Here is an 11,449-nt window from a genome sequence, read left to right on the forward strand (position 1 = left end):
GGACAAGGAGCGTCTTGCCATCAGCCTTTACAATGTCCTGATCCAGTCCCCTAAAATACCCCTGGAGGTTTCAAATCATTCTAAGTTTCCAGTAACCTGGGATTCCAGGAACAACTTGACCTTGCTGATTTAAGAGTCTATCATGAGCTCACCCTTAGGTAGGATGGAAAGTCTGTACCAACAGGAGATAACTTTTGAAAGTCACTATCTTCTTCTTCTATCCGGGACTCAGGGAGCAACGGGCTTGGGAGCAATACCTTTATTCACTGAGCTATCATACAGACAAAGTGTGGAGCAGAGACTGAAGGAAAGGCTGTCCAGAGACTGCCCCACTTGGGGATCCATCCCATATACAGACACCATTCCCAGACAGGATTGCAGATGCCAAGCAGGGCTTGCTCACAAGAGCCTGTTATACCTGTCTCCTGAGAGGCTTTGCCAGAGCCTAACAAATACAGATTCGGAGGCTCACAGCCAACCATTGGACCGAACATGGGGTCTCCAATGGAGGAGTTAGGGAAAGGGCTGAAGGAGCTGAGGGGTTTTAACCCCATAGGAAGAACAAAACTATCAACCAACCAGACCCCTCCCACCCTGCCCAGAGCTCCCAGGGACAAAAGTGTACATGGAGGGACCCTTGACTCCAGCCACATATGTAGCAGAGGATGGCATTGTCTGGCATCATTAGGAGGAGAAGCCCTTGGTTCTGTGAGGGCTCGATTTCCCCAGTGTAGGGGAATGCTAGGGCAGTAAGGTGGGAGTGAGTGGGTGGGAGGGGGAGCACCCTCATAGAAGCAGGGAGAAAGAAAATGGGAGGGGGGTCCAGAGAGAAAACTGGGAAAGAGGATAACATTTAAAATGTAAATACATAAAATATCCAATAAATAAATAACATTGGACATCTGTATGAAATAAAAAATACCGATATTAGTTTTATTGCTTTGAATTTGGGGGGAAACAATGAGATATAAGACAGATTCTTCACTAAAGGAGTTAAAATTTGAGCAGAGGTTCAAAACAAGTGAAAAGTCTTAGACATATTAAAAATTAAGCAACAGCTCAAGAAATAATAGAAAAGATGTCACGAAGCAGTTCATGATTAATTTCCAAATGAATTGTGCAGACAGTAATCGTTATATGAATTTAGAAGAGCAAGAAACTTCCCCTGGATGTACAATGAGAGAATTTTGAAGCTGACCGGACATCAGTGGCCCATGGGCAAAAAATCATCCTGCAGGCCTATTGAGTTCAAAACGCTCCATAGATTTTATTTTTTCCTTTTGGGTTTTGGTATTCTTTCCTTTTAAAAACAGAATAATGTTAATAATTCTATTTAATTATTAATTAATTTGATTTATATATAAAGTTTACTTTATGATGTTAATTAATTAAAAACATGCATTGTCATCATTAATAATGGGAGAACAATGCCTCTTCCTTCCATGGCAGGCCTTCCCGGACTAAATTGGCTGTCCTGGGAATTTGTGGAAGGAACAGATGTATCCAGTTACCACTGTCTGTTAACTTTCTCATTTGTGCTCAGGCTGCCCTTCTGTCTGGGCATCCCTAACCCAGAAATGCATTCTTTACCTTTCCCACTGCCAGAAATTCTTGGAAACAACAACCTTAAATTGACTTCCTATTTTACAAGACACCAATAATAATTGAAATCATCAAGGTAAGAGCCAGCGGGTTCTCATAAGTGATATTCAGATTAGATCTGGCTTCATGAGCTATTTCATAAGGTGAACCGGACTCAATCTTCAAACCTCAAGAACACACAGAGCCTAAAGGCCAAGAAGAAAGTTTGAGACCTTTGGGGGGGTTGAGCAAATGAATAAACAGACATCTGATTTGGATTCCAACATACACCCTAACTGCAAAGCTGCAAAATAAACACAAAGAGAATTGCTTACAGTAGCTGTCTTTTATTTAACACCATTATTTTGGAAGAACAGTGAGATGTTTTCATTTTAATAGTCAGAAGCCCAAGATGATTTGTTCTCCCAGATCCTTTTCTCTTTTATCTAAACATGTGTCTGTTCTTTTGGGAATTAATTGGTATTTCCTGCCTCAAGTTGCTCCAAAATTTACTTCATTCACTGAAAAACCAGTCTGTGAAACAATCTATATATGCAAAGGTTGCACTCCCGCCCCACAAAGGTTTTTTTTTTTTTAAGCACACTATTTCAAAGGTAGTTCACTCACATTCTGAGTTCTATTGCATATTTCAGAGAGTTTTAACACCTCAATAACACTTAGTCTCTGGAGTCAGCTTCTGAATTTTAAGCAGCATTCAAGAGAATCATTTTATGGGAAGTCAGAAGTAGCGATTTAGAATTGCAAGAGAAGCAGTGTCTGTCAGAGAATATTGTGCCTATACTGAAACACATGAGTATGAATAAATTAATTTGTCAAAAATACCAAGTTGGTTGTTTTGCTTTTCTGTTTGGATGTCATAGTCATCATCATTGTCGTCATCATCATCATCATCATCATCATCATCATAATTATCATCATTTATTTTTCTTTCATACATTACATCCAACTGCAGCTTCTCCTCCTTCCTCTCTTCCTAGGTCCCCCATACTAACCTCCCCCTCCTCCAGTTACACCCACTTCATTTTCCCCCAGAAAAGTAATGTTACAAACATTGGTTTTTCACACAGGGCCTCTTTGAAAAATACATGCTCTCAATGTCTTATACATTGAAGTTTCTTCATTTAATATATTTAAAATGGTCAAGCGAGACATCCATTGATACCCAAGTTTCATTTTCAACATAATTTCTAAGGATTGAATTTTTTTTTATTAACGTGAGTATTTCTTATATACATTTCGAGTGTTATTCCCTTTCCCGGTTTCCGGGCAAACATCCCCCTTCCCCTCCCCTTTATTATCAGTGTTCCCCTCCCCATCCTCCCCCATTGCCACCCTCCCCCCAACAATCTAGTTCACTGGGGGTTCAGTCTTAGCAGGACCCAGGGCTTCCCAATGTCTCTTTCACATTGCTTCAGATTATCTTTGCCCACTAAGTTCTTTTTTTTTTCTTTTTTTATTAACTTGAGTATTTCTTATATACATTTCGAGTGTTATTCCCTTTCCCGGTTTCCAGGCAAACATCCCCCTAATCCCTCCCCTTCCTTATAGGTGTTCCCCTCCCCACCCTCCCCCCATTGCCGCCCTCCCCCCAACAGTCTAGTTCAATGGGGATTCAGTCTTAGCAGGACCCATGGCTTCCCCTTCCACTGGTGCTCTTACTAGGATATTCATTGCTACCTATGAGGTCAGAGTCCAAGGTCAGTCCATGTATAGTCTTTAGGTAATGGCTTAGTCCCTGGAAGCTCTGGTTGCTTGGCATTGTTGTACATATGGGGTCTCGAGCCCCTTCAAGCTCTTCCAGTTCTTTCTCTGATTCCTTCAACGGGGGTCCTATTCTCAGTTCAGTGGTTTGCTGCTGGCATTTGCCTCTGTGTTTGCTGTATTCTGGCTGTGTCTCTCAGGAGCGATCTACATCCAGCTCCTCTAGGCCTGCACTTCTTTGCTTCATCCATCTTGTCTAATTGGGTGGCGGTATATGTATGGGTCACATGTGGGGAAGGCTCTGAAGGTGTTCCTTCAGTCTCTGTTTTAATCTTTGCCTCTCTCTTCCCTGCCAAGGGTATTCTTGTTCCCCTTTTAAAGAAGGAGTGAAGCATTCACATTTTGATCATCCCTCGAGTTTCATTTGTTCTAGGCATCTAGGGTAATTCAAGCATTTAGGCTAATAGCCACTTATCAATGAGTGCATACCATGTGTGTATTCCTGTGATTGGGTTAGCTCACTCAGGATGATATTTTCCAGTTCTAACCATTTACCTACGAAATTCATAAAGTCATTGTTTTTGATAGCTGAGTAATATTCCATTGTGTAGATGGACCACATTTTCTGTATCCATTCCTCTGTTGAAGGGCATCTGGGTTCTTTCCAGCTTCTGGCTATTATAAATAAGGCTGCGATGAACATAGTGGAGCACGTGTCTTTTTTATATGTTGGGGCATCTTTTGGGTATATGCCCAAGAGAGGTATAGCTGGATCCTCAGGCAGTTCAATGTCCAATTTTCTGAGGATCCTCCAGACTGATTTCCAGAATGGTTGTACCAGTTTGCAATCCCACCAACAATGGAGGAGTGTTCCTCTTTCTCCACATCCTCGCCAGCATCTGTTGTCCCCTGAGTTTTTGATCATAGCCATTCTCACTGGTGTGAGGTGAAATCTCAGGGTTGTTTTGATTTGCATTTCCCTTATGACTAAAGATGTTGAACATTTCTTTAGGTGTTTCTCAGCCATTCGGCATTCCTCAGCTGTGAATTCTTTGTTTAGCTCTGAACCCTATTTTTTAATAGGGTTATTTGTCTCCCTGCGGTCTAACTTCTTGAGTTCTTTGTATATTTTGGATATAAGGCCTCTATCTGTTGTAGGATTGGTGAAGATCTTTTCCCAATCTGTTGGTTGCCGTTTTGTCCTAACCACAGTGTCCTTTGCCTTACAGAAGCTTTGCAGTTTTATGAGATCCCATTTGTCGATTCTTGATCTTAGAGCATAAACCATTGGTGTTTTGTTCAGGAAATTTTTTCCAGTGCCCATGTGTTCCAGATGCTTCCCTAGTTTTTCTTCTATTAGTATGAGTGTGTCTAGTTTGATGTGGAGGTCCTTGATCCACTTGGACTTAAGCTTTGTACAGGGTGATAAGCATGGATCGATCTGCATTCTTCTATATGTTGACCTAAAGTTGAACCAGCACCATTTGCTGAAATGCTATCTTTTTTCCAATGGATGGTTTTGGCTCCTTTGTCAAAAATCAAGTGACCATAGATGTGTGGGTTCATTTCTGGGTCTTCAATTCTATTCCATTGGTCTATCTGTCTGTCTCTGTACCAATACCATGTAGTTTTTATCACTATTGCTCTGTAATACTGCTTGAGTTCGGGGATAGTGATTCCCCCTGAAGTCCTTTTATTGTTGAGGATAGTTTTAGCTATCCTGGGTTTTTTGTTATTCCAGATGAATTTGCAAATTGTTCTGTCTAACTCTTTGAAGAATTGGATTGGTATTTTGATGGGGATTGCATTGAATCTGTAGATCGCTTTTGGTAAAATGGCCATTTTTACTATATTAATCCTGCCAATCCATGAGCATGGGAGATATTTCCATCTTCTGAGGTCTTCTTTAATTTCTTTCTCCAGTGTCTTGAAGTTCTTATTGTACAAATCTTTTACTTGCTTGGTTAAAGTCACACCGAGGTACTTTATATTATTTGGGTCTATTATGAAGGGTGTCGTTTCCCTAATTTCTTTCTCGGCTTGTTTCTCTTTTGTGTAGAGGAAGGCTACTGATTTATTTGAGTTAATTTTATACCCAGCCACTTTGCTGAAGTTGTTTATCAGCTTTAGTAGTTCTCTGGTGGAACTTTTGGGATCACTTAAATATACTATCATGTTATGTGCAAATAGTGATACTTTGACTTCTTCTTTTCCGATCTGTATCCCCTTGACCTCCTTTTGTTGTCTGATTGCTCTGGCTAGAACTTCAAGAACTATATTGAATAAGTAGGGAGAGAGTGGGCAGCCTTGTCTAGTCCCTGATTTTAGTGGGATTGCTTCAAGTTTCTCTCCATTTAGTTTAATGTTAGCAACTGGTTTGCTGTATATGGCTTTTACTATGTTTAGGTATGGGCCTTGAATTCCTATTCTTTCCAGGACTTTTATCATGAAGGGGTGCTGAATTTTGTCAAATGCTTTCTCAGCGTCTAATGAAATGATCATGTGGTTTTGTTCTTTCAGTTTGTTTATATAATGGATCACGTTGATGGTTTTCCGTATATTAAACCATCCCTGCATGCCTGGGATGAAGCCTACTTGATCATGGTGGATGATTGTTTTGATGTGCTCTTGGATTCGGTTTGCCAGAATTTTATTGAGTATTTTTGCGTCGATATTCATAAGGGAAATTGGTCTGAAGTTCTCTTTCTTTGTTGGGTCTTTGTGTGGTTTAGGTATAAGAGTAATTGTGGCTTCATAGAAGGTATTCGGTAGTGATCCATCTGTTTCAATTTTGTGGAATAGTTTGGATAATATTGGTATGAGGTCTTCTATGAAGGTCTGATAGAATTCTGCACTAAACCCATCTGGACCTGGGCTCTTTCTGGTTGGGAGACCTTTAATGACTGCTTCTATTTCCCTAGGAGTTATGGGGTTGTTTAACTGGTTTATCTGTTCCTGATTTAACTTCGATACCTGGTATCTGTCTAGGAAATTGTCCATTTCCTAAAGATTTTCAAGTTTTATTGAATATAGGCTTTTATAGTAAGATCTGATGATTTTTTGAATTTCCTCTGAATCTGTAGTTATGTCTCCCTTTTCATTTCTGATTTTGTTAATTTGGACGCACTCTCTGTGTCCTCTCGTTAGTCTGGCTAGGGGTTTATCTATCTTGTTGATTTTCTCAAAGAACCAACTTTTGGTTCTGTTGATTCTTTCTATGGTCCTTTTTGTTTCTACTTGGTTGATTTCAGCTCTGAGTTTGATTATTTCCTCCCTTCTACTCCTCCTGGGTGTATTTGCTTCTTTTTGTTCTAGAGCTTTTAGGTGTCTTGTCAAGTAGGTGACATATGCTCTTTCCTGTTTCTTTCTGCAGGCACTCAGCGCTATGAGTTTTCCTCTTAGCACAGCTTTCATTGTGTCCCATAAGTTTGGGTATGTTGTACCTTCATTTTCATTAAATTCTAAAAAGTCTTTAATTTCTTTCTTTATTTCTTCCTTGACAAGGTTATCATTGAGTAGAGCATTGTTCAATTTCCACATATATGTGGGCATTCTTCCCTTATTGTTATTGAAGACGAGTTTTAGGCTGTGGTGGTCCGATAGCACGCATCGGATTATTTCTATCTTTCTGTACCTGTTGAGGCCCGTTTTTTGACCAATTATATGGTCAATTTTGGAGAAAGTACCATGAGGAGCTGAGAAGAAGGTATATCCTTTTGCTTTAGGATAGAATGTTCTATAAATATATGTTTAAGTCCATTTGGCTCATGACTTCTCTTAGTCTGTCTACGTCTCTGTTTAATTTCTGTTTCCATGATCTGTCCATTGATGAGAGTGGGGTGTTGAAATCTCCTACTATTATTGTGTGAGGTGCAATGTGTGTTTTGAGCTTTAGTAAGGTTTCTTTTATGTATGTAGGTGCCCTTTTATTTGGGGCATTGATATTTAGGATTGAGAGTTCATCTTGGTGGATTTTTCCTTTGATGAATATGAAGTGTCCTTCCTTATCTTTTTTGATGACTTTTAGTTGAAAATTGATTTTATTTGATATTAGAATGGCTACTCCAGCTTGCTTCTTCCGACCATTTGCTTGGAAAGTTGTTTTCCAGCATTTTACTCTGAGGTAGTGTCTGTCTTTTTCTCTGAGGTATGTTTGCTGTAGGCAGCAGAATGCAGGGTCCTCGTTGCATATCCAGTTTGTTAATCTATGTCTCTTTATTGGGGAATTGAGGCCATTGATGTTGAGATATATTAAGGAATAGTGATTATTGCTTCCTGTTACATTCATATTTGGATGTGAGGTTATGTTTGTGTGCTTTTCTTCCCTTTGTTTTGTTGCCAAGATGATTAGTTTCTTGCTTCTTCTAGGGTATAGCTTGCCTCCTTAAGTTGGGCTTTACCATTTATTATCCTTTGTAGTGCTGGATTTGTAGAAAGATATTGTGTAAATTTGGTTTTGTCATGGAATATCTTGGTTTCTCCATCTATGTTAATTGAGAGTTTTGCAGGATACAGTAACCTGGACTGGCATTTGTGTTCTCTTAGGGTCTGTCTGACATCTGTCCAGGATCTTCTGGCCTTCATAGTTTCTGGCGAAAAGTCTGGTGTGATTCTGATAGGTCTGCCTTTACATGTTACTTGACCTTTTTCCCTTACTGCTTTTGATATTCTTTCTTTATTTTGTGCGTTTGGTGTTTTGACTATTATGTGACGGGAGGTGTTTCCTTTCTGGTCCAATCTATTTGGAGTTCTGTAGGCTTCTTCTATGCCTATGGGTATCTCTTTTTTTTAGGTTAGGGAAGTTTTCTTCTATGATTTTGTTGAAGATATTTACTGGTCCTTTGAGCTGGGAGTCTTCACTCTCTTCTATACCTATTATCCTTAGGTTTGATCTTCTCATTGAGTCCTGCATTTCCTGTATGTTTTGGACCAGTAGCTTTTTCTGCTTTACATTATCTTTGACAGTTGAGTCAATGATTTCTATGGAATCTTCTGCTCCTGAGATTCTCTCTTCCATCTCTTGTATTCTGTTGGTGAAGCTTGTATCTACAGCTCCTTGTCTCTTCTTTTGGTTTTCTATATCCAGAGTTGTTTCCATGTGTTCTTTCTTGATAGCTTCTATTTCCATTTTTAATTCCTTCAACTGTTTGATTGTGTTTTCCTGGAATTCTTTCAGGGATTTTTGTGATTCCTCTCTGTAGGCTTCTACTTGTTCTCTAAGGGAGTTCTTCACATCTTTCTTGAAGTCCTCCAGCATCATGATCAAACATGATTTTGAAACTAGATCTTGCTTTTCTGGTGTGTTTGGATATTCCATGTTTGTTTTGGTGGGAGAATTGGGCTCCGATGATGCCATGTAGTCTTGGTTTCTGTTGCTTGGGTTCCTGTGCTTGCCTCTTGCCATCAGATTATCTCTAGTGTTACTTTGTTCTGCTATTTCTGACAGTGGCTAGACTGTCCTATAAGCCTGTGTCAGGAGTGCTGTAGACCTGTTTTCCTGTTTTCTTTCAGCCCGTTATGGGGACAAAGTGTTCTGCTTTCGGGCGTGTAGTTTTTCCTCTCTACAGGTATTCAGCTGTTCCTGGCCCACTAAGTTCTTTAAGAGAAATTCAGTCTGGTTAAGTGGAAGCAGTTCAAAAAAAATTTATTTTCAAAGTTACCCTGAACATATGCAGGATCTCTTATAAATTTTCTAAATTTGCAGTTTCAGGGATAAATGTCATTAGCACACCAACCTGGCTTCATCACCATTACAATCATTTTTAAAATATTTATTTGTACATTCTGAGGAAAAACGTGGAAAAAATTGGTCTTTGTTACTATATAAAACTAATTTTCACCGTAAACAAGAATATAAAGAAATAGATAATAATTAATAAAGTGTTTTACTTTTAAAGCATTTGAGACTTTCTAGATACAGCAGTATAAAGATCCAAATGTGTCTCCCATCATAGATAGCCCTAAGACTAGAACAGTGTTTATATTACAAACTCAATTCTAACTGTCAAGGAAACAATAATTCTTCTATGATGTTTATGTAAGTGTAAGCCAAGGGAGTTACAGATTTCACCAAGATAAGGCAAACCTGACACAAAAGTGCTCTAAATCCATTTGCTCATTCAGGCATCGAGATCTCTGAAGCAGCTGCAGCACTGGCTGCTGGTTAGTGCCATGCTACCTAGAAATGCTCAACGCATCAAGTTGAGAATGGGAGAGATGAGATGCTGGGAACGAGGCGAGTGTGAATGGTATCTCACTTTTAAAAAAACAGTGCCCTGATTAGTATCAACTGTCAACTTGACATATCCCCTAGAGTTGCCTGAAAAAGAGTTTCATCTAAGTAATTGTCTTAGAATTGTGAAGAACTGTCTTCATTATTAATTAATGTAGGAAAACCCAGCACACTGTGAGTGGTCCTGGGCAAGTGGTCCTGGGCTATACAAAGAAACTAACTAAGCATGAGCCTGAGCCAGCAAACAGCACACCACCATCATTCCTGTTGCAAGTTCCTCAAGAGTCTCCCCTTCACAGAACTGCAGAGGAGGGTAAAGGCACAACTGCATGATTCTGTCAGCAAGACAAAAAGATTGATATAGTAAAGGCTTCATGCCTGATGGTTGTCTGTTCTCCACTGCTGCATGCCATGAACTCCTGACCCATGTACAACTGTGTCCATTTTTTGCCAAGCTCAGCAAAGTTCTCTGCCCTCCCCTTTTGTGGGATCCTCTTACGTGTCCTGTTGCATCTCGTCACATTCCATACAAACAATAAAATATCCCATGGAGGAGGGTGGCCATGGAGATGACCTGGTGGGAAAAACATTTTCCATGCAAACCTAAAGATTTGTATACGATGCCTGCATAAAAGCTGAACCTGATTGCAAACAGCCATAACTTAACTACGATGGAATTGTGGACAGATGAGATAATCCGGTGATGTCACTGGCCAGCCACTCAGTCAAATCTGTAAGGTGTAAGCTCAGTGAGAGACCCTGTCTCAAAAACTATGGAGACAGATAGAGGAAGGCACTGAACATTGACAATTGGTATTCATGCATGAAAGCATAAGCAGATACCACTTTATACACACATACACCACACATGTGTGCAAACACGCACACACACATGCACATACACACACACACAGAGAGAGAGAGAGAGAGAGAGAGAGAGAGAGAGAGAATCGCTCACTATTGCCAGATGCCTGAGAAAGTTATCCATCATCTTATTTTCTTAATGTAAACAATCTCAAAATCCAATCATCTTGATGGCATTCTAGGGCCACTGTTCCAAATGCATTTCTGTCACTCTGGTATGGCTTTTCCTCATCTAGCACAAGTTATTGAACTGTCACAAACAGGAGCAGTTAGTCTAAAACACAAAGCTGCATTGCCTGGAAGAAAGGTTCTTACAATAAAAACTCCCGTCATAAAGTCAGATGAAAACTCTTCAACTGTGTGAACATGTAACCCATTGACAGTTTATTCTAGAGAACTCTTTGGACCAGTAATTCGATTTAAAAACTACTGAAGGTAGAAGTAAAAACACTAGGATATTTAGTGAGGAACATAAGACCCTTCGTAGTGTGTTCATTACCTGCCTCTGAGACTCATTCAATATGTTTGCTTTCAGTTACTCATGTTCACCCCCATTTTATATAAATACAAACCAGAACTTCTTTCTAAATTATTATTGGTGTTCTAATATGTTGCAGCAAATATTAACAAAATGGATAAACTTTTATCCCCCACTAGCCTCAGCACTGGTGCGGCTGTATGGCACTGCAGGGTACTTTTATTTCAATGGCTCCACACTGCCCCCAAGTACTCTCTGACCCAGACAGTCCATGAGCTCTTCCAGCATGGCACCTTGCCATGCTGATTCCTAGAGTCATTTCCAGCACTCGTGGGCCATATGGAACTAACCATAATTTATCTCTGGTTAGTATCTCTCCTGGCAGCTCTATACTAGTCATGAACTCTCTGGTTCCAGCTACCCAATTAAATCAAGACTCAACAAACTGCAACCCAACAATCAGATTTATATGTTAAATTCTCAATTCACAATACATCCAAACAATGAACTCCCAACCAATTGATAAGGTTATAAACCACCCACCTAGATAAGATAAATTGACCTATAGAAAT

The sequence above is a fragment of the Rattus norvegicus genome, chromosome 6 (genome assembly GCF_036323735.1).
Source record: "Rattus norvegicus strain BN/NHsdMcwi chromosome 6, GRCr8, whole genome shotgun sequence".
NCBI classification, from domain to species: Eukaryota; Metazoa; Chordata; class Mammalia; order Rodentia; family Muridae; genus Rattus; species Rattus norvegicus.